Source organism: Oculina patagonica, chromosome 2 (assembly GCF_052425735.1).
Source record: "Oculina patagonica isolate OP01 chromosome 2, crgOcupat, whole genome shotgun sequence".
Taxonomy (NCBI): domain Eukaryota; kingdom Metazoa; phylum Cnidaria; class Anthozoa; order Scleractinia; family Oculinidae; genus Oculina; species Oculina patagonica.
The window spans coordinates 22915766-22941391 of NC_135759.1; the positions used below are offsets into that span (position 1 = coordinate 22915766).

Below are 25626 nucleotides of genomic sequence, written 5' to 3' on the forward strand. Positions count from 1 at the left end.
CGCCAGCTTATTTACCGAAAAAAAAAAACACTCAGCTACATTGGGAGGTTTACTGAAGAGTTATTTCAAAAGTGAGTTGGAAGGAGGTCAGTGTTATCTTTCTTTTTATCTGTAATTTTTGGCGAGTGTTGCTAATGTTTCAATACTCAACATTAAGTCAAGGGAAATTTTGCCATTGTCCAAATGTTTTTATTTTCAGCCTTTTATAGAACAATTGTTTTTCCATTAATTTAAGTGTAATTCTTGTTTGCAGGAATTTTCAGTGGGAAATGAAGGAATTACGCTCCAAAAAATCCACTTCCGAGCAAAGCACGTGGACATGAAACGGTCACCATGTTGACAACGCTCGCCGCGTTTCTTCTTCAAACCACGAAAGTATGCCTGAGGTAAGCCTTTTTCTTAATTTTCCAACTGAAAATAGTAATATTAATTTAAAAAAAGTCCAGAAAGAGAAAGCCGTTTCTTTTTTTTTCATTTATTAGTGTTTTGTAAATTTTTTCAAGGCTTCGTCGGTTTTTTCTCTTCAATGAAAGGCAAGGAATGATACACGTTCAACGTCGAAGACGACTTCACAAGGAGATTTTGGCAATGTAAAATGTAATGTAGTTCCCATAAAGTTCAGTTCGGTTCTCGTCAAAGGTTTTTTTTCGGGATTAATTTTTACGCAAAGTTAGCGAAACACTGAGGTAACAAATTTGGCGGGAAAAAGTTGTAGGAAAGTTTTTTAGTGAGCAGAAAGACTCTTTCAGGGCAACAATTTCCATCGAAAATCGCTTAAAATAAACCACAACAAAACGATTTTTTTGGTCTTGACATATTACTTTTATTATTATATATTTGCGTTTTGAATCGGCGACTTAAGTTTGAATCCGGTGTCAAGTGATTTTCGTAAAATTTTATCTTTTAGATTACACAATGTATACACGTACACAGTCTGCAAAAGATATCTGGCCAAAAATTTGGCAGCTCAAATTTGATAGAGAGAGAAATGCGCGTCGAACGCAACGCTGTTAATTTTTTTATGCATTTATGTAAGTTTTTTTCGCGCACTTGCACGCCAGAATTTACGGAAATCATTTGCCCTCGGATTCAAATATATTCGCGCCATTATTGTTCTGTTTAAAAGATAGCGGACATTTTTATCATTACTTAAAAAGTTTAGTAACAAAATAACGGCGCAATAGATAAGTAATATTATTCAAAAAAACGAGTTAAACTGGGCCGGGTTCCTCGAAAGCAGATTAACATTGGTCCAAGATTAAAATGTGATTGACGTTTTAATTTCTCTTACAAGTATAAAAGTGTTTTTCATTGCTGATGTTTTGAGGAGTTTGAGAATACTTGACATCAAAACTGGAGGACAAAATATATAAACAGAAAAGCGAACTGAAAAGTTAAAACTGAAATTGAAATTCACAATAATCGAACCTGTTGTACTGTTTATAAAAAACAAAAAAAACTTTGCCTAATTTCTGGTGTGTTCCGTGACAAACTTAAATATTCAAAATTTTAATTGCATCAAGTGGATTGTTATTGACTCTGTCAACTTTATAGCTAATATAATTAAGGGTGTTTTGATAATAATTAGGCCTTCATATATTATATTATACTTCCATTATCATAATGACTTTGTAGGAAGTCCCAGGGGGGGTACTCAGGATTTCAAGAGACAGGGATGATCAAAGGATTTTTTTGAGTTTGAAATTTTCGATTCCGGGATTTTTTTGGGTAGGAAAATATGACAAAGATTTTTTGGGTGGCTTGATCTAAGTAGAGATTTTTGGGGTATTAAAAATAATCTAAAGATTCGTGGTAGTGCCTTGGTCGCATAGTTCTGCGAATAAAAATACAAACACTGAAAGTGTTTCTTATTAATGTTTTTCTTTGTGTTATATCTTCAGATGATACCCCCTTTCTGAAAAAAAATAATGGGTCAGAAATTTTGCATGGGATTTTTTGGGGGGGTTGTTTTTTGGTCCAGGGATTTTTTGGGGTTTTGTTGGAAGCCCTAGGGATTTTTTTGGGTCTTGATTTTCGCCCCCATTCGATCATCCCCATCACTTGAAATCCCGAGTACCCCCCCCCCCCCGGGTAAAAAAGTTAATTATGCTTTTAAATAACATTGTTTTTTATATCTTCAGTTGCCCTCCATTTACTGTGCACCAGTCCTTCTCCAATCAGCATGCCACAGTCCATCTGTACTGTCCAACCTTCTCCGTCAACCAAGGATCCCGATCAGCCATTCAGCCAGACTAAGCCATCAGTTTGCTCAGCTTTGCTCAAGGAAGATAGGACTCTGATGAAAGATCAAGATGGCGGTTGGTTAAATAAATTGTGGGCTGGGAGAGGAGGGTAAATAGCTAGAGCTCTGGATGAACCTTACAAAGCATACAAGCACACACTTTCGGCCAGAAGTCAGTGTACTTCTGATTCGGCTTTACTTAATGTAGTTAATCTAATTAGGTTTACTAATGGGCCCCTAGGGTTGGTGTGGTTCCTCCCTCTTGCCTTTTTAATTTGGGTTTCTTTGCAGGTGTTTTTCGGCCAGCGATAGGAGTTCGGCTTTGTTTCAGCATCATTTCACTTCGGCATTCCGGCTTTATTTCGACTTTACTTGGCTTCATATCTTCACTCCAGCTTCATTTAGATTCAACTCTGGCTTCACGTCGACTTCGTGTTGGAGACCGTTCTTGCTGCTTTTCGATTCCCTGCTTAGTTGGCGCCTAGGTCAATTCACATTACTATTACATTTCACTTAACAGTCTACATACTGATAAGTGAAATTCTCTCAGTAAGGTTCAGCCAGACGTTACATTAAAACTTATAACTTAGGAAACAAGAAGCTCAAGGCCATTCAACTGTTGGAAGGAGACCAGTTTTGGCAACCCCTTCCAGGTTTAATGGTTTTTTCTTGTTACAGAGAGTTCAGGTAGTTAGTTCAGGAAAAGCATAGATCAGTTCCCAGGACTCTAAGTACTCACCCTAGTGCCTTTTATTTTTGCGAGGTTTAGAATTCATGAAAAAATTTATAGGCCAATTTTTTGCATTATGGATGATTCATGCAGGTTTAACTTACATTTTCGTCCTTTAAAGATAAATTTTCAATAGTCATGGACAACTTTGGAAATTAACAAAAAAAAGAGAACCTTACCAAAATTAAAAGGCACTATAGGCATGGGATTATGGGACAATGCACACACCTCAGTTTTGATTGGTTATGTAGGTAGCCTTCAACACCAACTGATGAGGATCATCAAACCAACCTGAGGATTGGTTGAACCAACCATGAGGATAGGTAGTCAGGTAGTTAGCAAAGATAGTTCAGAAGTGATAAGTAGTGGGGAGGGTTTTCTCACTATGGCAGTGCTGACATTTAGACATGTATGTGTGTCTCCTTGTCAATGTTGCCTTGTGGGAGGAATCTCCTCAAAGGAGACCAACAATGTTCATTGTGGGTCTTCATAGCTTAGACTGTCTACAAATCGTAGGCATAGGTAGACTTCTCATCAGCAACCTATGGAACTGGCCAAGTAAACACAAGACTGGTGGCGGCCAGAAGACTGGAATACCTCTGGTACTGCACTGGAGCAAAACCAACAAATCACAGAAGAAGATCAGCACCTGATAAGGCAGTTAGCGTAGTTAGTGGTTAGTGTAAGCAGTTAGGAAGCTGCCAATGCGGTGATGAAAGAAGGTGAATCCAGGACCTGGAGCAGAAGATGATCACCAAACAATAGGTTGTTTACATTAGGACATCATTTGACTACAACAACCAGAATTTAGTTTATTAGGAAGATAAGAGTGCTAGTAGGTAATGTAGGTAGATAGGCAGTTTAAAGAGTAGAAATATTCAGCAGAGAGCAAACAGGACCTGACTGACCTTGGAATGAGAAAGTGGAATGCCTGCACAAGAGTGACACAAGACAACGGATGGCAAAATATCATGCTGGCCTTGTACACCTGGGGTACGAATGTTTTGACAAGCATTACTATTGATCGAAGCTTCAAGACTTGCTTGACTCCTGCCTGTTTACTCCACGGTGGAGCATATGCTTCTGCAGACAACACATACAACTGAAGCAAACAAGACAGACAATGTACTTCATATGAAGAAAACACTAAGATTACACACCCATGCCTGACACATGATATCACCATTGTCCTCTTTCTCATCACCATTATCATGAATCCTTTAGCACTAAATGGCTTATAGAAACAGCCAAGGTCTCTCCATTCCTGATGGTCCTATACAGGCTACGATTAGGAAGATATGAGTAGACCAGCCAGGTAGATAGAGGGTAAATTGCATAAAACTTCAACAGAGAACAAACCGGATAGCCGTGGATGGAGGAAGACACGTAGTGGAACACCTAAAAATGACAAAGGATCATGCTGGCCTTGTGCTCCTGGGATACAAAAGCTACATGTCATTACTGTCATCGCTGATCCTAACTGGATAGATGACAAATGGTGCACAGGGAAACAACTAGGTCTGACTCCATTCTTGTAGGTCCAATGCAAGCCATGAGGCTTGCTCCCATGACTTAAGGCTTACAGTCAGATTAAAGTTCTGCCTCCCCAGTTAACTCTCCATCTGACCCTAGATCCCAGCACTACATGAACCTGGGCGGCATCTTTTCATGCTACCCTCTAGTAACCATTTGTATTGAGAGCTACTTTGGAAATCAGCTTCTATGTGGAACATGTCCAGTGGAATGTGGTAATTGACAAAATTGATTAAGTCCTCTCTGCCTTCCATTATACCATTCAACTAATTATGTCTGTTCATTTGAAGACATCTTGTGTTCCTTCTGATTCTTTTCTCAATCTTGGTACTTCTTCTGCAGTATTTCATCACCTATGGACAGAAACCTCACAATGATTAACAGAAGATATCTGCCTTTTAAGGATAACAAAGTGAACCACCAAACATTCTTGCTGCCAGTCTGTGTCTTCCAAGTTCCAGTCAGTTGGTGTCCATTCTTCACCCCAAACTTAACACTCCTCTTGCTCTTCCCAGTTGTCAGTCACACTTTGCTTGTCACTAAGAGGTGTCTGTGCTTTCTCCTAACAACCACATATTTGTATTGTGATCCTGTAGACTGCACCTTACTCTTTAAAGATGAGTGATCAATCCAAGAGTCATTCCACAGAGGATCAACACCTTAGAACTGATGACAGAAGTTTGTTAACAAGAAGATTTGATTACATCTGAATGTCACTATTGCTGAAACTACATTGACTGCACCTTTCCAAGAGTCTTTCATTACCTGTGGCTTGCTTTGCTGTAGCACTTCACCAACAGCTAAAGAAAAACACCTTACAATTTCTAGAGAAGAGCTGGTGGCTTTACACACGCTAGGATGACTTAACAGAAAATTCAATTTGCTTCATGAGGATAACAAAGTGATACCCTGCAGTTGGCTTGGCTCAGACTGACATTACTGATCATGAGTGGTGTTCCTGCGGTGTACTTCATCTTCAACACTATAGATGCTTCAGGATGGCATTTCAGAAAACTTTGCTTCATAAGGATAACAATGTGATACCATACAGGCCGGTTGTTTGAGCCAGCTAAGCACATGTGGTTGACATTACTGAATGGCTAACATTACCTGCTTGCTTCAAATTAGTCTGGAGAACTATACACCAATGCCTTGGAAGGTGACATACTCCATGATGACTTCACAGATGATTTTGCCAATCACAAGGATACCAAAATGATACCCAGCCAGCTGATGTGGTCAGCTTGTGTGGCTTTCTTGAAAATCAATAAATTCTTCTCACTACAACACTTCAGTGGGTCACACATTCAAATTGTCCTGGTCCAGGTTCCTTCCAAGATATCAATTTATTCTTCTATGGTGGTCAGTGATAATGTCAATACCTTCTTCAGCATATCATATATCAGCTGGTTCCTCTGCAGCCATCTTTTTGAGGAAGCTTCTAAAGCCTTTCCCTACATTCTTCCTGATCCTTCTCAGTTGTTAGTAACACACAGCTAGTGCTTGCCACTAATAGGTGTCTGTGCTATCTACTGACATCCACAAATTTTTCATCAGGATCCTATGGGCTATCAGGCTTGCTCCAAATGTTTGACAGTAACCTCTGTCACTGACAAAAGGTTTCCAACAAATCTTAACCCATCATAGGGTTACCCCAACATAAAATTTGCTGGTACCCATTTATACATCTAGATTGAGGGAGGACTAAGAGAGTAAAGTGTCTTGCCAAAGAACACAACACAATGACCCCAGACAGGGTTCAAACCATTTGGAATGGAGTAAGGCATTATCATAGTGAGGCAGAAAGTAAAGAAAAGCTTACATAGGAGCCTGGAACATGTTTCTTTTTCTATTCTGAACCAAGAAACTCCAACATCCTCTGGCCGCTTGAAGACACCTAGATCCTCAAGGTGATCAAACTTTTCTTGAAGTTCCACAAGCCTGTTTCGGGCTTTCTGTGGTAACCGTTCCTTTTGTTGCAAGGGTTTGACGGGGCTCAAATGGTCCCGCGGCACCATTGTACCCTTTGATTTGGGGGTAGAAGACCTAATCTTATTCATCATGGGGTTTCTAGAATATGGATCTGATGTCTTGTGTGAGAGAGTTCCCCAGATCAAGGCCCATGTTGGAGTGTTGTGCCTAGGGTTAACAGGTAGTTAAAGGCGTGGCTTGCATGAGATAGATGTGGTGGTTGTGGCAACAATCAGGTGAGAAAACAGGACACACTTGGCAAAATGGCAGATGACAAGTTTGGAATTCATATTTCGCCTTCTATGCTTGAAGCAATGCTGGGTGGTGGCTGTAGTTGGGAGGCTGTCAGCCTTTGCACACAAGGGGCATTGCAACAAGGTTCAAGGGCATAATCACAGAATCAATCAAACTCAGTTCAATGAACTCGCCAGGGCAAATGGTGGTAGAGGTAAGAGGCTAAGAGGGGCGCAGAGAACTATTAATAAATTGATGGGCAGCTGCGCTGATGGCTGAAGGGGACTGCGATCCATAAACATACGTGGTGCCATCACTGAGGAACACCTGATGTTTGCCTGGATGGTCAAAAATGACATTGGTCTCCATAAAAGGCATTCCTGCCAGGGTGACTGGCAGGTTGACTGTAGGGTAGGATGACTGGCAGGTCTGTATCAAAGGGGTGTTGGTTCTGGATCACAAGTAAGGCTACTACCCTTGTCATTAAATTCGCTATCATCTGCATACGGCATCATTTCGCTACTATCTTCAAGGTGTTCGTCAAAGATTTTAGCAATCTGTCTTGCTTTTGCGATATATTTACGATTTTTCTCTGGCACATTTTCCTCTGATTGGAGTCGGGATGTGCTGCCTGTTTGCAAAAATGTAAATGTAATTTATTTACTCACGTGACAGGGAAAAGCTCAGGAGTTTGTTAAGATGGTACATGCATCCTTGGTCGAAGTGGAATTTGGAGTGTTGATTCCTGTTGAGGGAGGAAAACTGAAGAACCCTAATAGAAGACCTCAGAGCAAGGACGAGAACCAACAACAAACTCAACCCACATATGGCACTGGGCCGGAATCAAACCCGAGCCACATTGGTGGGAGGCGAGCACTCTCACCACTGCACCACCCCTGCTACTCAACTCCCCCAAAGTGGACAGGACTTTGGTTGACAAGCAGATCATATTCCCCTTATAGGTGGAGCCTCGACAGGAGAGGTTTTGTGGAAGGTTTTGGTTGCAGTATGCATACACTCATCATCAAACGCTGTGATCTCATCAAGTAAGGAATTTAAGGAATTTGAATTTGAGGGAAGAAAACTGAAGAACCCTAAAAAAAGATCTCAGAGCAAGGACAAAAACCAACAACAAAATCAACCCACATATGGCACTGGGCCGGAATCAAACCCGAGCCACATTGGTGGGAGACGAGCGCTCTCACCACTGCGCCACCCCTGCTACTTAACTCCCCCAAAGTGGACTTTGGTCGACGAGCAGATCATATCCCCTTTTAGGTGGAGCCTTGACAGGAGAGGTTTTGTGGAAGGTTTTGGTTGCAGTATGCAGACACGCATCATCAAACGCTCTGATCTCATCAAGTAAGGAATTTAAGGCTTGACAAACCTCTGGCTCTATCAATGCTAATATCCTCAATCGTAGCTCGGTGTGAGAACAATGAAATTTTCTAATGATGGGGTTAATTCCTCATCTTCCGTTATCAGGTCGCCATGGTGGGATAAGCTGTTAGCTTTGAGCACTATATCGTCTACAAAGGCCATCAATCTTTGGTAAAGATCTTCAGGTCTTTTGTTGGGTTAATATCTCTGCAGCCATCTCAGTGAGTCACACATCATGCAAGTTGTTTATAAAACCTTTTCCTTTGTAAGTCTGTGTTGGGCCAGGGCGTCCCTATTTGCCACAGCTTATCACACAGTCTTTGTAGCATTAGCGACTATGAAAACATCAGCTACTCCTTCTGGCACTGTGAGAATAAACTGTCTTTGCTCAAACTGGAATCTAGCACATTAGGATACCCTATTTTGCAAGTGGATCAAATATCAGCTGACTCCTCCACAGTCTCCTAGCTAAAGACCTCTCAAACATTTTTTGTCCAACATACTTCCTGTTGCTTTTTTCACTGCAGTTGTCAGTATAAGGCGCCTGTGCCTTGTGTCTATACCTACAAATTTGCCTTGCGATGCTGTGGCTTACTCCTAATTTCTGGAAGTAGCCTCTGTCTATACTTGTAAGGTTCCATCTGTGCCCACTTTTAAAAACATGGAAGATACTGTGGGGAGCTTACAATTTCTCTTAATGACAAGCGACAGCTTTTTCAACCGAGGATGTTTACTGGATAACTTATTAAGTCACTTTGCAAGAAGCTTTGCCTGGATGAACCTTAATGTAACAAGAACATCAAGACCTATATACACTTGGATTTAATTAAGCTGAAACACATAAGCAATTGAATGGGAACAAACTTTGGATACTATAAAAGGAAGTGAAGGACAAGCTAGTGCAGTAGCCTGGAACTGCTCAGAAACCACCTGGAATCCTGGAACTGCTTTGGAAATGTTCAGGGGATCATCTTTGAAGTTAACAATGGAACAGGAAATCTCTGGTTTTACTATATTAAGTGTAGCCCAGTTTATCTATGTATACAGCAGTGAAAAGGTGATAGTCATCACTTCCAACAATAGCTCCCCTCCTTACATGCCATACCGGTCCTTACACAGTGTGTGTAGACAACACACCTCTGGTGACTACAGTGTAGGTCACTTGCGCTATGAAAGTTCACCAGTTTTTCACCATCACTATTTCTCATCAATATAGATCTATTTCCCACTGATGTCCTTATTCCCCCCTGTCAGGGGAGTTCCAGAAAATCAAGTGTGTATGTCCCTGTTTGTGGAGACGACAATACATTGTTGTCTCCTCTGGTGACTGCAGTGTAGGTTATTTCGTGCTATAAAAAGTCACCAGTTTTTCACCATTGTTATCTGTACCACTTGAAATGACTCACTTCTTAACTGTGCTGTCTGGTCCTGCCAACAATTTTACTTACAACAAAAACTACACCGCCACATCCTGAATAAAGAAGATTTACTACCGTCATAGCCATGCCAAGAAACTGCAATTGTTGGAGCACTGAAACACAGGAACATTGAAGAACATCAAGAATACTACCAACTTCTCGCTGGCCAAATCCTTACTTGGAAGTACATGTATTTCCCCAGACTTCATACACAGCAGCCATGAAACTCTCCCATTCCAGCTCTAAACTGCTCCAGCACATCTTGTAATGATTATGGAAGGCAGATGTGCAATAATTGTTTCTGAACATGGTCTTGCTATAATACAACTTAATGACCAAACACAACTCTTACTATTCTAAAACACAAATTGTGTAGACCTCTTGAAAATCATGTAAGAGAAGTACATCTGATGGGCAGTCTTCGTAATTATAGTGATGTGTCATTTATAACATGATTCCTTTACATCTTGTGCTTCAGCCCCAGGCCTTCAAAATTTAGAAACTGCACGTCATTCTTTTCAGTGTCAGCATTGTTGAAGTGTAACACTTGCATTGATTACAGTCATCCTCGTCAGCTTTCTGCAGAAACTGATTCTTATCAACTTTTCACTGTTTTTATTACTCAAGGGCCAGATGAGTTTCTCAACACCCTTCATTAAGGTGACTGTAATTCTTTACTGTCAAAGTTTATCCCTTTGGCCTGAGAACAAATTATTTGCATATCTGTGTTCTCTATGAACCATCTGCACTGCCTGATGCCAAGAATGTGATTTACACTTCTTTTCATTTGTCACCTGATGATCTGTAGAAGCAGGTGTCTAGACAGCCCCAATATTCCAAAATTCAATTCTAGTCTTTGACATACATGTAGCTTGGTGCTCATATCTTATTGCTGAATTTTCCATGAAAAAGTCACTTTTTTATGGGGTGAAGCTGTCAATCTCATATCCAGCCCCCAACCTGCAAGAATCTAATTAATGGACTGTCCAGCAAGGCTGATCATACCAAGAGACATAGAGTGGAATTATCACTGGATCGTCGAGCCTAGCAAGTCATTTGACAGCATCAAGATACACATGAAGCAGTGGCAAAAGGAATGGGCATTGACTGGAACATGGCTGGAAGGAACCACTGGGCATGATCTTAGTGTCAGTTGTAGCTCTTGGTTGCTCCACTTGTATGCTTGTTGTACTATTGAAGCATTTCTCTGGCAACACTTACATTGGAACAGCAGTAATACGTTGGGTTTCCCTTGGATTGAAGGAAGTTCATTTCTCCCCTGGTCCCTGACAGTTCATTTCTACACCCTGGCATGTGGTATGTGTTGATATATAGAGAGCAATCCTGTATTTTAGGTTGCAATGCAAGGTAACATCAGTTCTCAATCTTCACTTCATCTACAGGCTTATATATGATTAATTACAAAGAGCAAAAAGAAAAAATATCCAAATTTTACTGGTAAAATTCTATCCTGTCTTGCTAAGAGACAAAAATATGCTCAGACATTGAAAGTGAGGTTTGGAATAGGTGTTTTCTTCCACTGTAACATAACATGCAGTTGCTTTAGTTATGATAACTATGTTTTCAAGTTCAGTTCCAGTTTTAAATTTAATTTCACAGTTCGGCTTTCGACTTTTCGAGCTTCTGCTTCGACGGATACATAACCTGACTACAAAGACATCAAGGCTTGGTATCAAAGCTGATTTGATACCAAGCAAAATGTAACAGACCAGCGAGAATCATCCAGGAGGCCCTGGGTGTTCCAAATGAAGTGTTGACTTTTATTCACGCTGGGACACTCTTGGCTGTCTCTGGATGCTAAATTATTCAGATTTAGGAGCGCACCCCATCATGGTTTAAATTAGGTCCTGTTGATTTTTTTGTATCATTGTAAAAGTATTGTTTTTAATTGTAAAAAGCATGGTATACGTAGTCATAGCTCTTGAACGCTGCTCACTTTCGGGAGCAAAAAATGCAGAACACAGCAAGAAACCACAAGAAGAGGAAATATTATTGTAACTAATTTACATATTCTAACTTATTGCTCATAATAAAGTGACAAAAAATGTTGTCAGTGTGCTTTTCTTCTACTATATTATTCACCATCTCAAGATTATTATTATCTTGGCAGCATTAACCAAATGAAATGATTTTATTTCAGGTGAAACAAGCCCACTTTCAGGGGCAAACTATTGTTTCCAATCGGTAACTTAGCACAAAAGCTCAAATTCTAAACTGAAATGTCCATTTTCGGGGACATGAAATATCTTTAGAAAAGCAAAGCCTATTGTAAACATTATACATCTGAAATAAAAAAAACCCTGGATGCATGGCTCTCAGTGTGTTTTTTTTTTAAATAACCACAATTTTCTTTCAGGAACAGGTTAAACACAACTTTCAGCATGCATCTTATTAATCAATGAAATCATTTTATTTCAGGTCGAACAAGCCCACTTTCGGGGGCAAACTTTTTTTCCAATCAGTCACTTGTCCATTTTGGGAACGTGAAAAACTGTCACAAATTAATTAAAATGTAAATATGATATATCTGAAATAAAAAATCAACCTGGATGTCTGTCAGTGTGTTTCCTTAAAAACTAACTACAGTTTTCTTTCAGGAACAGGTTAACACAACTTTCAGAGGCAATATTAATAAGCATCATTAAACAATGAAATTACTTTATTTCAGGTCAAATAAGCCCACTTTCGGGGGCAAACTTTTGTTTCCAATTTATCAAAGTTTAAATTGAAAAGCGTCCATTTTCGGGGACGTGAAAAATTATCACAAAGCAAATTAAGCCTATTGTAAAAATGATCTTAAATAAAAAATCAACCTGGATGGCTGTCTGTGTGTTTTCTTAAACATTAACAAAAATTTTATTTCAGGAAAAGGTCAGATCTTATCAAATCACCTGATCAAACATTTTGGCAAGTGATTCAAAAGCAGGAGTACTAAATCATCCTTCATATCATTGACATCACTGGCTAATGAAGACAATTTGGTTTACTTTATCATGAAGGTAAGTCATACATGGTCAACATTTCTCAGTTCTAGCTATTAACTTGTAAAATGTGCTTTGGTTTCCTGTAGAGTACATCTTTTGAACAGTGCTATATACCAAATGATGTCACAAAACAACCCAAGACAACAAAGGTACAAGCAGAGACAGAGCAGTTGGAGAAAATCAACCATCACCTTACAAACACCTTTATTGTGACTCAGTGACTGCAGCTTGAACAACACGAATGAAGGATGATCAGTCTTCACCCTAACAACTTACGAAGTAACAACAAAGGTATGATGAGGGATGGCCATTGATTCTAGCAGACATTGTCTTGATGTACATGTACCACCAAATTCTCGGAACATACATTTAGCACAGTTATCAGTTGTGAGAGGGCCAAGCATGCAGATACTGGAGGATATTGTCTTGGCGCACAACCAAATTCTTAGAAGTTATGCATTAATTACTGTAACAATCAGTATGCAGAAGGACATATTGGTTCTAGGAAATACCATCTGGATAAACTTACCACTTAATACTGATGAATCACTGATTTCTCAGAACAGACATTAGCACAGTTATCAGTTGTGAGAGGGCCAAGCATGATACTGGAGGATATTGTCTTGGCGCACAACCAAATTCTTAGAAGTTATGCATTAATTACTGTAACAATCAGTATACAGAAGGACATATTGGTTCTAGGAAATACCATCTTGATTAACTTACCACTTATATAATACTGATGAATCACTGATTTCTTCAGAACAGACATTAGCATAGAAATCATTACATACAGAGATTGTAGGTGTGAAATTAAACTAAGATTTGTGTTCTTTTCACCTTTTGAAAGTTACTAACCTCCATCTTGAGCAGCTTTGTTTAAAAGAAAATCAGCAGGATGTTCCAGCAACACCTTGAAAACATGATGTGAACTTTTTTCATTGGTGTGCACTTATTACCAGTCCACTTGTCACCAGTCCACTTGTCATTGCAACCAGAGTGTTCCTGGACCTGAGGGTTGATCGTCTTGACAGATCCACCTGGAAGGAAGATAATATTGAGAAAGTGCTCTAAAGAGGTAGGGAAATTGGATGATTTCATTTTCCCACAATTGACACACTCTTTTCAGTACTGCATAGTCAGTAAACTTACAAATTAGGATGATCATCAGTAAGAAATCAAAAGGGACAAGCACTACTGGAGGAGACCTTGTCTTGATTTAACACCAAATTTTCACTAACTTACATTTGAACAATCAGTATGGTTAAGGAGACGCTTATGGTTGTAGGGGAGTTGCCTTGTAGTACCACCAATTCACTTGGCTTATAATAGTGTACCAATATCAGGGTGAGTGATAAGCATGATTCCGAGGCTAAGGGAAATTATCTTGTCACCAAATTACCAGAACTTTTACTTGTCTAGCCAATTAAATATTACACTCAGAGGAAGATTTAAGATGAAACTAGGCTTGTATTCTTTGAAACTTTGAAATTTATCAAAACTTACTGATATCCTATATGTTGAGCAGCCTTGTGTTTGAGTGAATAGACCTGTAGGATGTTCCAGTGACCACTTGAGATGCTTTTGTCTACATCTTGTCGGTGCCCAGCAGTCATTATTCCTTAGCCCCAGAGTAGGAGGTGGAGACCAGGGTTAGCGAGGTACAAAACAGCAAGGAGAAGTCATTTGCAGTGGTACTGAACTGTACATCAGCCCTAATTTGTAACAGCTGCTTTCTACAAGAGGTAGGGAATTTCAGCATATTGATTAATTGGCTTGCCGAAAGCTGTTTTAATTCTTATTACCCAAATAGAGAATGGTGCATCCCAAATTATCAGAACAAAACACTACACATAGAACAGTATTTCAGGTATGGCAAAAAACATGAAATCTTACAGGATACTGTCTTGATGTACCAACCAAATTCTCAGAACAAAATTTGTATTTAGCAATTGGTCAGTGTGGAGAAAGATAATCATGATTTGAAAGAGTACTGTCAGTACAGTCACTGTGCAGTATTACTAACCTCTCAGAACATGCATAAATTAATAATGAGCAATAGGATCAAATTGTCTTGATGTGCAACCAAATTCTCTCTGAATGTACACTAGTGCAAATTAAACTCACTGAAAATAAATTTCACCTTTTTAAAATTACTAAAATATTCCTTCATCTTGAGCAGCTCTGTGTTTAAGGGAATTGACAGGATACTCCAGTCCAGCTTCAACTTTCGTGACAGCTCAGTTGTGAACACTCCAGGATGTATTGTCATTGCTGCCATGATGTGTACTTGGAAACTGGGGCAGTTCCTTCTTATGGACTACAGCATCTACCTGAGAGAAAGATAAGTAGTAGCAATCAGAATGAATATTGAAGGATTTACCTTCAGTTGACTGATGTACCACCAAATTGGCATAAAATACACTAAGATATAGTTTCTATATGAACTCCTAAATTTTCAGGACTTAGATCTAGAGGAAACTAGGATACTGTCTATGTGTGCTACCAAATTCTCAGAACATAATTATATTAATCAGCAAAGCAAGGAGCATTGTCTTGATGAACCACCAAATTCTCACTTCATGTGCATTTGTGCAACAATCATTACAGAGAGGAAGAAACACAAATCTCCCTGTGGAACCAAACTTACCGACAATTTTTTTCACCTTTAACAAAGTTAATAAAATATTTCTCTGTTTTGAGCAGCTTTGTTTCAAAGTAAGACAGCAGGATGTTTCAGCAACAATTCCGAACTTTAACAAAAGCCCGAGAAGACTCAATGATGTCAACATTTCTTTTTGATGTGCAACTGTCATTGCTGCCAGTGCGCTTGGAAAGGAGAGGATGTCATTGTAATAGATGACTGCAAGCAAATATCCACCTGAAAGGAAGATAATGTTGAGGGGTCGGGGACTTCGTTGTAGCTGTACTGATCATTGACAAGCCTTTTTAACAGCTGTCTTTATACAGGAGGTATGGAATTTCAATGTTAATTTTGACTTTGACACAGTAGAGTTTCAGTATAATATCACCAATTGCTAATTGAAACAGGAAGACAGTCTGAGGGAAAATGTACTACTAAATTCTCGAAACGTTCAGTACAATTCTCTAAACATACAGTGATAAAGCAATCAATACAAAAAAAAGATAAATGTGATTCCATTCAATTCTAGCAACAATCAGTATAAAAAACTGTTAAAATTAGCTTTTTTCTTAGAGACAATTGTCTTGATGTTCCATCAAATTCCCAGAACTTATTAATGTCAGTATAGTATAGCAAATATTAATTTTTTTATCCACCTTGAGCAGCCTCGTGAGTTCTAGCTAATTGGCAAGATGTTCAGTCACATTTCAGCAACAGCCTGAGAAGAGCCTAATATGATGTCACCTTTACCTGTTGGTGTCTTGCAAAAGTACCTTTAGCTGGAAATTCTGTTGAGTCCTTGGGACTGATGGCAGCATCTACTCAAGAGGGAAAGTGGACCTTTGGAGTGTCCTATAGCTTCACCAACCCTTTCTAACAGGTACAGTACCTCTCTATAAGAGATAGACAGGGAATTTTAATGCATCAATAACAATTGATCAGCTATGTGGAGTTAACCATTTTGTTGTAACAACAACTTACATTACTTACAGTCATTACAGAGAAGAAGAAACACAATAACATTCTCCCTGTACTCTTAAACTTACTTATTTGGCAGGCTTGTTTTCTTTTAAGTATACTAATAACACTCTTTATCTTGAGCAGATTTGTGTTTAAGTGAACAGGCAGGATGTTCCAGACATATTTCAACTTGACAGTGACACTGGGGACTCAGACCATGATGTCAAGTGGAGGAATTCCTTGTTGGGGTCTAAATATCAGATGTGCACTTGAGATCACAAGAGAAACTGGTGTAGGTTAGTTATCCACCTGAGAGGAAAAAATAACGATGATAAGTGCTCAATTGCAGTGCTTTTTAGGATAAGCCCTTGATTGTACATTAAGCAGTATCAAGAATTGAATGGGTGCATGGAACAAATCTCTACATGACAACTGATCTAATATGAAATTCTCCCTTTCACAGTCAAGGCAAATTGGGGAAGAAGAATCTAACACTTTATCAGAAGTCACTTGGGGCTCTTTTCAAGGCAGCCCTTCAATTTTTAGATGACACTTTTATCGACAGTATGTTTCAGATTTTCAAAGCTGCTCTACGTATTGAAATTTTTACTTGAACCTGGGATACATTGGAGAGGTTCAAAGTTAATGACCCTTTTTAACTCAATATGCATTTTAAAAAAAGACATACAAAATGTAGCAACAACCCTCCAAGTTAAGACCAGTTTAGTTGCCATGGCGACTAAAATTTTGGAGCTGGTGAAAAAATTGGAATTGAAGTCGCCAGCTTGGCGACTTCAGGATTAAAAGCGTGAGCTTAATTAAGTGACTAAAATTTTTCACTGGTGACCAATCTTGGGCACTTAGGAAAAAAATAAACTTGGAGGATTGAACAAACTAAATGGTGAAGCTACTTATGATGATTAGCTTGTCATTTTCAGTGTGTGCATAGAAGCTTGTTATTAATGATTTTCCTTGAAATGATCTGTTTCAGGACTACAGCCGCTGGTGTCAATTTGGACTGTCATTCCCATGTGGAAATCTTATTAAGATTTTACAACTCTTAAGACATCTTGCAAGAACTTCAAAGAATCTCTACATTCTTGTAAGAATCTTTCAAAAACTTGAAATATTTTTACAAAATGTTTAAAGTATTCTGACATTCAAGATCGCAAGATCTTGCAGAAGATCTTGAAAGAATCTTGAATTTTAGATCAGTAGTTCATCTTATGCTTGTTATAAGATCTTGTATGAATCTTTCAAAATCCTAAAAGAATCTTAGAAGAACTTGAAAAAGTCTTGTACGAATCTTACATGAACTTGAAAGAATCTTACCAAATCTTATAAGAATGTGGGAACTCAGACATGTAAAAGAATCTTAAAATAGTGTTACATAAAAAACTTAAACATTTTAAAGTTTAAAATAAAAATAAAAAGTTTAAAATAACAAGTGAACATAAATTTAAGACATATTAAATAACAATTTAAAATGCCTATAAAGTGCATAAAATGTCTACAAAGAATCTTACAACAATTTGTAAGAATCTTTCACTTTTAAAAGACCTTGCAAGAATCTTATAAAAACTTGTGATATTGCAAGAATCTTAAAAGGTTTTTTTATAAAAACTTTGAAGATCTTAATAAAGATTCTTAATGAGAATTTTGTAAACATTCTTAACATGATTTCCACTGGGCTTTGCATCCCGAGGAACTTGTTACTTGATGTTTGGGAAGAAGAGCAAGAGAATGAAGAAGAAGCTTATATCAAACCTCAACCACAGAGGATTACTCCAAAAGGTACGCAATAAAATATTGTTATCACTAACCCAAAGAGGTGGCATTAATTAAGAGAACAATTGGGAGATGCACTCCCACAATTCCTCTCTCCACCAAGGTTTATAAATGGGTACTGGCAAATTTAATGCTTGGGTTAGCCCTGCAACAGACTCGCATCCCATTTGGGATTAGGAGTTGAAATACTCCTAGTTCCAGCCTGATGGGCCACTTTTTCTTTTAGGAATAGTAAATGAACAGGCCGGACTTAATTTCTTACATTGTTGTTGCTTTTTTCAGTGCTCAATGATGTCTGAAGTCATAGGATAACAACGTTCCTTGCCCCTGTTGCTGCCACTGCCTCACTTCTTTTATGCTTGAACAGTAAAATTGCAGCTTGAAGTGACTTGATGGACATTGGGCTCCACCTGATTGAAAAAATAACATCAATAAGAAATAACTGTTACCATTTACAAGGTATGGAGACCTTTGATTCTATGCTGTCCAATGTAGTCATTTTTATGTAGTGATTGGGCAATGGGTGATTTGTACATGAAGGGTGGTGGATCTTGACAGTGTGTGAGCCACGAGCCATTAAGTTGGCCTGAATACAGTAACACATTGATTAGCGTAAATTGCAATCAGGTTAACCTAACTAAATAGCACTCTGGTTAGCCTACAGCTTCATGTACATGCAGTTAGCCTTTATATGGGGATTTGGGATTTCTGACTCGCATGGCTCACATAATTATTGTCCACCTTTTTTATAGTCTAGGGTTGTATAAGCATAGAAAGAAAAGTCATTTGAAATGGCTGACAAGATAATTAAAACCTTTCTGAAACTTAACAGGAGACTAGCCATGAGCTGTGGACAGCATTCTGCAAGCCCTTGATTCTTTTGGTCAGCACCAAGAACATTTTACAGGTAAATAATTTAATTAGTTCTTGAAACCTAGTTATATTAGGATGGCATTAGAGCGGTTTTCACTTGAGTGTTGAAAGTAAATTGTGTTTGCTTTGGTTTTGCATTGCTACGCTTAGTGATTGGCTCAAAAATCTCGCGCCACTTTCTCAGCCAATCAGAAGTAAAACCAAAACCAATCGTGACTCGCTCGCACACGTTTTCCAGCGCTTTGTTCCGGCTTCATGTATTTGCTTCGAGTTTTGATTGGTTCACTTTTTGATTGGCCAGAGTAATTACTTTGGTTTTGGATTTACGACACTCAATTGAAAACTGCTCTAACTTCCTAGTACACCTACCAATTTATTTCAGTATTAATGACCAAAGCAGATGTGTTCAAAGTATTCACAAAGGTGATAAGAATACAGAAATTAATCTTGTCTTAGTACATACATGTACCATTCCAGGCATAACTAATCGATGACATCAATGACATCAATGACATCAATTGGTAATCAATGAGTAATCGATGGGTAATCAGTTGATTAGTCATTGATTATTGCCGATGATCAATGAGTAATCAATGACTAATCGATAGGCCACAAAATTTTTGGTCATCGATTAGTCATTGATTGCATTGATTACTCATCGATATAGAATCATCGTGATTGGAAACCGGAACTTGTAAAAGTATTTCATACTCAAGCTTGTACACGCCATAACAATCTAACAGTATCATGGTTACACGTGAAAAAAGTACAGAAAGTAAAAGTGCTTGCAGCTGTTCGGTGCGTAATGTTAGTGCTTATAACGGCTGTCTCCCTAAGCCGCGAAGCAGTTTTACTTTGCTGACAAACATCCACCGAACAAAGTCTATAACCACGTAGTCGATTCTTGTCTCCGTACTTGTTAGTTTCATTTCCAGACTGGTTGGTGTTCCTGTTCAATTGTTTTGTTATTAAATAAAGAGTTGGGTAAAGTGAAATATTGAAATATCATCTGTATTTGTGATTAGCCCTTCACGTCTTGATATGTCGGAAGGTTATTATTTGACCTTTTCTGAGGACGTAATTTCGTCAACAAGAATGCCAGTTATAAAGCAAAATATGACTAACATAGATAAAAAATCACAAAAAAGGTACAAGAAAGCAAGGAATGTGTCTTTTGTGTGCAGTATGATAGTTGATGAGTAATCGATTGGTCATCGATGAGTAATCAATAACATCAATAGGTAATCAATGAGTAATCAATGTCATCGATGAGTAATCGATAGGCCACAAAATTTTTGGGCTTCGATTACTCATCGATTACTCATTGATCATCGCCAATAATCAATGACTAATCAACTGATTACCCATCGATTACTCATTGATTACCAATTGATGTCATTGATCATCGATAAGTTATGCCTGGACCATTATATTCTCAGAGCACAAAACAAAAAGAACCTGGGAATCAGTAAGGAGATTCTATATTCAAGCCTTGACCTCAAAGAGCTGTGGAAATTTTGTGATTGGTTCGCTTATAAATTATTTTAATTGTCATTTTCCACTTTCAGTGGCAAAGGATATGATGTATTTTTGGCTGAAAAGTTGTAAATATAAAATCCTTGATTTTTTTTTGGTTGCATATCCAAGGACTGCAGTTGGTATCTTGGCCTAGTCAAGCATCACAAAGAAAGAACTACTTACTAGACAACTACAGACAAGAACTTAAACCATGTTCAACACATTGAAATTAACATGCCTGCAGGAACTGACTTGTTTTCGTAAAACGGATAAACTCTGTTTCGCTCGTGAACATTTTATTATTTTAGTCTTAATCGTCACTGTATGACTGAAACAATCAGTCATTTGACACAGCTAATAAATGATGTATGTACAGTTTTATAAACAGGAACCTCTGTGAATTACAAACCACTTGGACAAAAATGTTTCTGTCTTGATACGATCACAATCAATTTCATCTTTGAGAGTCCTAAACCACTGCATTTGAACAAATTTATTTTATTAAAAATATCTGGTACAGTACGTTCTGCATGAATAGTTGGCCTAAGATAACTCAGTCATGGGTATTCACAGATTTGGGAAATATTCATTTACATTCATCCAGAAAAGTATTTGCCTGCTCCAGCTCAAGGAAATGTCATTTTTATCATAACAAACTAGTAGTTTATCAACATCAGCATGCCATCCCAGTTGCACAATTTTAAAACTCTTATTCATGAGGTCATTAAATTCCCATTATAAAATCACCAAACAAGGTAAAGGGAGGATGTAGCTCAGCTTCAAGCAAATTAAGACTACTACCATGTAGAAATTATACACGAGTGGCAAAAATGCACCTGTCCAGTAATAACTATTTTCACCACTTCACTTGTTTGGGCCAAATTTCTGGACAATGAAATTTTGCTAGTAGATTGGTGTTCTGAAGTCTTGATTAAGTTTTTCATTTCCTGTCCTGTACGTGATCAACATTGAAAGCGCTTGGTGCAAAAAGGTTCCTGATCTATTTACTTCATGTAACAGTTAAGTTTTACTTGATTAGGAACTTTTTTGCAAAATGCAGCCCTTTTATTCACAAGCTGACCTAAAATATTTGGTCAACCCATAAAGTGATTAACATCCTGCCAAAATTTGACTGAGTCAGGACTTCAGAAACTGATTCAAGTATGGGATTGCATCATCCCTATGCCTGACCTGTCATGACAGTTAAGAAATGCTTTTTAATACCACATTTCTCCTGAAACCCATACAAATGACACATCCCCATAGCTCCTAACATTTCCTTGAGGTGGTTATTGCAAATACATTTTTATGGAGGTCAGTGAATGTACATGCATTCACAAAACTTTTTAGGCAATTTTCTATCAAGAGCTTTTTATACGTAAAATTCATCATTTTGGCCAATTGTGCATGCATAACATTTTACAATTATTGGGTGATGAATTGATCATCAATTTTATATTCCATGCGGCTCCTAATGCAGTGGTCAAGGACTACTACACCCAATTTAACATCTTGTTTACAATATTTTAAATGGCTGTCTAGGGGCCGTAATTGACAGAGGTTCGCAGATTCTCAATTTGCAACTTTATAAACAGACCAGTAAGTGTGCCATAATGGCTTGCTGTTTGGAAATCAAAGGCCAATTCAATCTATAAAAGGCAATCTTTGTTTATGTCAGGAGTCTTCTCCTTCACCCAAAAATTAAATGTTATTTCATTTGGCAAACTTATGAATAATAGATGCTTTGTTAGCAACTGTCAAAAATTAGAGCAATATGAGAGGAAAAATTAAATATTGAACTTCTACGGTATTTCCTTTACAAAAATGAAAACATTAACAGTAATTTGTATGGCATGGCAATTATTCAGTCTACAGTGCCACTCAGCCATAGAAGCATCTCAGCATAAAATAACTTGCAACTTTTGAATTCACCATTTGCCAAAGCAAGTTTCAGTCTGTTCCATTCAAAATTACCATGACTATGTCTAAAAAGACAATGACATCAGCAATGATTGCCTTAGATGCCTGTCCAAGTATCAATTGTACAGCGTCATTTATTTGCTATTTATAGGAATTTCTTTTCAAGACTTAGAGCAGTTTTCAGTTAGGGGGTAACTATTAAAATCACAACAAAAATTAATGTAGTTACAATGTTGTTACAATATAAATTACAATGTGATAAGCCAATCAGAACCAAAATACAGGTAACTGAAGCAAAGTACTGGAAAATGCATGTCTCTGACTAGCCTGCATGGCAAGCTCTCTGGGCGGGGACAGGGGGGTTGCAGGGGAATGGCAGGAGAAAAAAGGAAAGAACTCTATTTCCCTTTCTCCACCTCCCCCCTTGTTTTGTAGATTGAGACTAATTCAATTGCCAACAAGTGACTGATGTACAAAAAGGTACTATAACAACTTGGAACATCTGGTAACTTCTTCTTGATTTGCTTCTAAAAGCCAAGCTAATCTTAACATGTAACCTAACAGCATTGCTTGATAACCAATGCAACTAATGCATTAAGAGTTCTGGAAGTTCCAAGTCATTTTAATTTCTTTCAAAGGATGCAGAAATCACTTTCATTGATATCTCTTCTTTTGGCAAAAAAGGCAATAAAAACAAATTTGAGGATATTTTTTACCAGTTGCCATGTATCCCTTATACTTTGCTTCAATTTGAGAGTAACTTATACATAATTTGTTTTTCACCAAATGGAACAAATTTTATAAAAGCAAACAAATGAGTTAAAATTCTAGTTGCCATGGTGACTAAAGAAGTCACAAGTTGGAGGGTTGTAAGAGCTTCATAGGTGATTGTAGCCAAATAAGCTTCTTTGATTTTCAATTTCTTTTGTAATCTTGGTTAGCTGCATGATGTGCCAATAGATATTGTGGAATTCCAGTTTCATGAATCTCCAAGGGAAATGAAAATTTCTTAAAGAAATCAGGAGTAAAATTACGGTGCTTGACTTAGTGAAGCAAATCCAAGGGAAATGACTTTTAGTTCTAGAGTTATTAGGAGTTTCTGTAAATTGAGATTTCAAGAAATTGGGATTCCACTGTATATATTAACTGATTCATTTTCTGGATGTACAATAATCGTCCTTTGTTTTATTCCATATTTTGTTTAGAGCAGTTTTCAATTGAGTATCGTAAAACCAAAACCAAAGTAATTACTCTGGCCAAGCACAAAGGACCGAGACAGCCTATTGAACTAATCAAAACTCGAAGCAAATACATGTAGCTGGCACGAAGTGCGGGAAAACATGCGTGAGCGAGTCACGATTGGTTTAGGTTTTAGTTCTGATTGGCTGAGAAAGTGGCGCGAGATTTTTAAGCCAATTACTAAGCATAGTAATGCAAAACCAAAGCAAACGCAATTTACTTTTGACACTCGAGTGAAAACCGCTCTATTTATTTTAACAAGTATAAAAATAAAGTAGGATTTTGGCAGAATTACAAAATGTAGTCTCAGTTGTCTTTGTCTTGCTAGAAATTCATAACTGTGCATACAGACTGTCTTATTCATGTTTGTAGGCCCTATCCACAAGATAACTCACTTTCCAGTAGATTAGTGCTGATAAAACATACTGCGAGCTATCCACTGGATAGTGATTTATCCAGCGGATAGCCAGCAGGTATATTTTTCAGATTGCAGAATGCACAATTATGATGGTCAGCGGTATTAGTGTAAAACCGGTAGGTGCATTATAAAGTATGATGAACTGATAACATACATGAAGTGCCTACTGTAAAATGTGCTGTTCCATGACATGAAGTACTTTCTCACAAGGGTGAATCATCTTATTCAGTGGAATGGAGGAATCACGGAATGTCACTCAGCTAGTTTGCTTTCAGTAAGCTTCACCCTGGTTTGCTTGCGGTTAGCTTCACCCCTCAGCTAGCTTTTACTCCAGTTTGCTTGCAGTTAGCCTTCACTCTAATTTGCTAGTGGTTAGCTGTTTGCTTGCGGTTAGCTTTCACTCCGGTTTGCTTGCAGTTAGCTTTAATTTGTTGGTTAGAGCATTATACCCATGGAATGGCATGTTTTTTGGTGGGCACTTCATGTTTGATATCAGTTTATCATATTTTATGATGCTTCTACCTGTTTCACACCCTATACCACTGACCATCATTCTGTGTTCTAAATAATTTCTGAGTTCTGCAGAATACCTCTGCTGGCAGAAAGATTTATCCACCCTTTGAACAAATGGGCCCAGGCCAACATTAAGTGGCATTAAGTGGCCGCATAACGAGGTGATAGTAAGTAATAGTAACTGGAGTGAGAGGAGAACTATTTTGAGAGCAGTCTTTCAGAACCCACTTGAGTGAAAAAGTCAAAGGTATATTCAATCAGTTTGAACAGCAGAAAAATAGCAAGAAAGAACCCATCTAAGTGTCCATTGTATGTGATCATAGTTAGATGTGATTGATGCACGAATGGCACAAGTATCCAATTACAGGTAATCAATAACAAAAAGTTGAAATCTGATAGCTGTAATTGGGCACCCTTGTGATTGTGCCACAATCACACTACAAATAGAGATGTGCAGAGCCAATCAAAATCGAGAAATCTGTTATAGATAAGATAAGGCGGCATTATTTTTCATGGTTGCATTGGTTCAACCAACACACGCCTGGCAGCAGTTTCTTTTGCAAATTGAATGGAAAGATTCCTTGCAGTAGCTGTTGCTGTAAGCTTGTTAATATCTACCATTAGGAATAGTCACTACTGAAAAGCAACAAGTCTACCTGCTCTTAAAACCCCCCTCTTTCAAGGTCTCTTCAATAGGGATGTCCAAAGCGGGAATTTCTAGCACAACATTTGTCAGACGTTTTTGGGAAGCTTATATCTGTTTTTGGTTTGAAACATTATAAACAGTTTGATTTTACTTTAGATCGCGGTGATGGGTGACAAACCTCTAGCCTTGGAACCCAAGAGAAAACATGTTAGATGTGGATTGCAATTGTTTTCCGCGCGTCTTTTGAAAATTCTCCATTGCAATGGTTTTCCACATTGTGTTGACTGACATATAAAGTCGTGAAATGCAATATACCAACCTTTTTCCCTGTGTAACCTTTCTGTCAACCTTGTTATCTCTCTTCGGCCAAGGAGTAACATGCTACTTGGATTAAGCCGATTGCACTTTGTCACGAATTGCAGTCTCCATTCAGCTTCATTTCAAATCCATTTCAATGTAAACGCGGGACACGCGCGAAGAGACAGTGCAAGGAAGACAATTTAGTATGGCTTACATAACGTGTGACAAACGCTTTATTCCAGGTCCCTGACCGGGACTGGCAGCTTGTTCTGGGAAATTTTACAGTGATTTCAT

At 38.2% G+C, this 25626-nt stretch overlaps 3 long non-coding RNA genes across 13 annotated transcripts; 2 read left to right on the forward strand and 1 right to left on the reverse strand.

Moving 5' to 3' along the window:
• Window positions 1–1771: 1771 nt before the first annotated feature.
• LOC144643594 (uncharacterized) lies at window positions 1772–25505 on the reverse strand. Of its 11 annotated transcripts, none has more exons than XR_013568930.1 (8): window positions 25352–25505; window positions 18168–18315; window positions 16204–16426; window positions 15814–16050; window positions 15164–15394; window positions 14020–14842; window positions 13372–13553; window positions 1772–2296 (listed from the first exon to the last, which is right to left on the reverse strand). It is a non-coding gene; the product is annotated as an uncharacterized LOC144643594 (long non-coding RNA). The 11 variants fall into 11 exon arrangements; XR_013568933.1 differs by adding an exon at window positions 3201–3263 and having other exon boundaries at window positions 14020–15394; XR_013568934.1 differs by adding an exon at window positions 3201–3263 and having other exon boundaries at window positions 13354–13553; window positions 14020–15394.
• LOC144643596 (uncharacterized) lies at window positions 16280–17278 on the forward strand. Its single transcript, XR_013568937.1, has 2 exons — window positions 16280–16413; window positions 17109–17278. It is a non-coding gene; the product is annotated as an uncharacterized LOC144643596 (long non-coding RNA).
• Window positions 17681–20845, forward strand: LOC144643597 (uncharacterized). The gene is made up of 4 exons (XR_013568938.1): window positions 17681–17911; window positions 18188–18364; window positions 18738–18812; window positions 20426–20845. It is a non-coding gene; the product is annotated as an uncharacterized LOC144643597 (long non-coding RNA).
• Window positions 25506–25626: the final 121 nt, after the last annotated feature.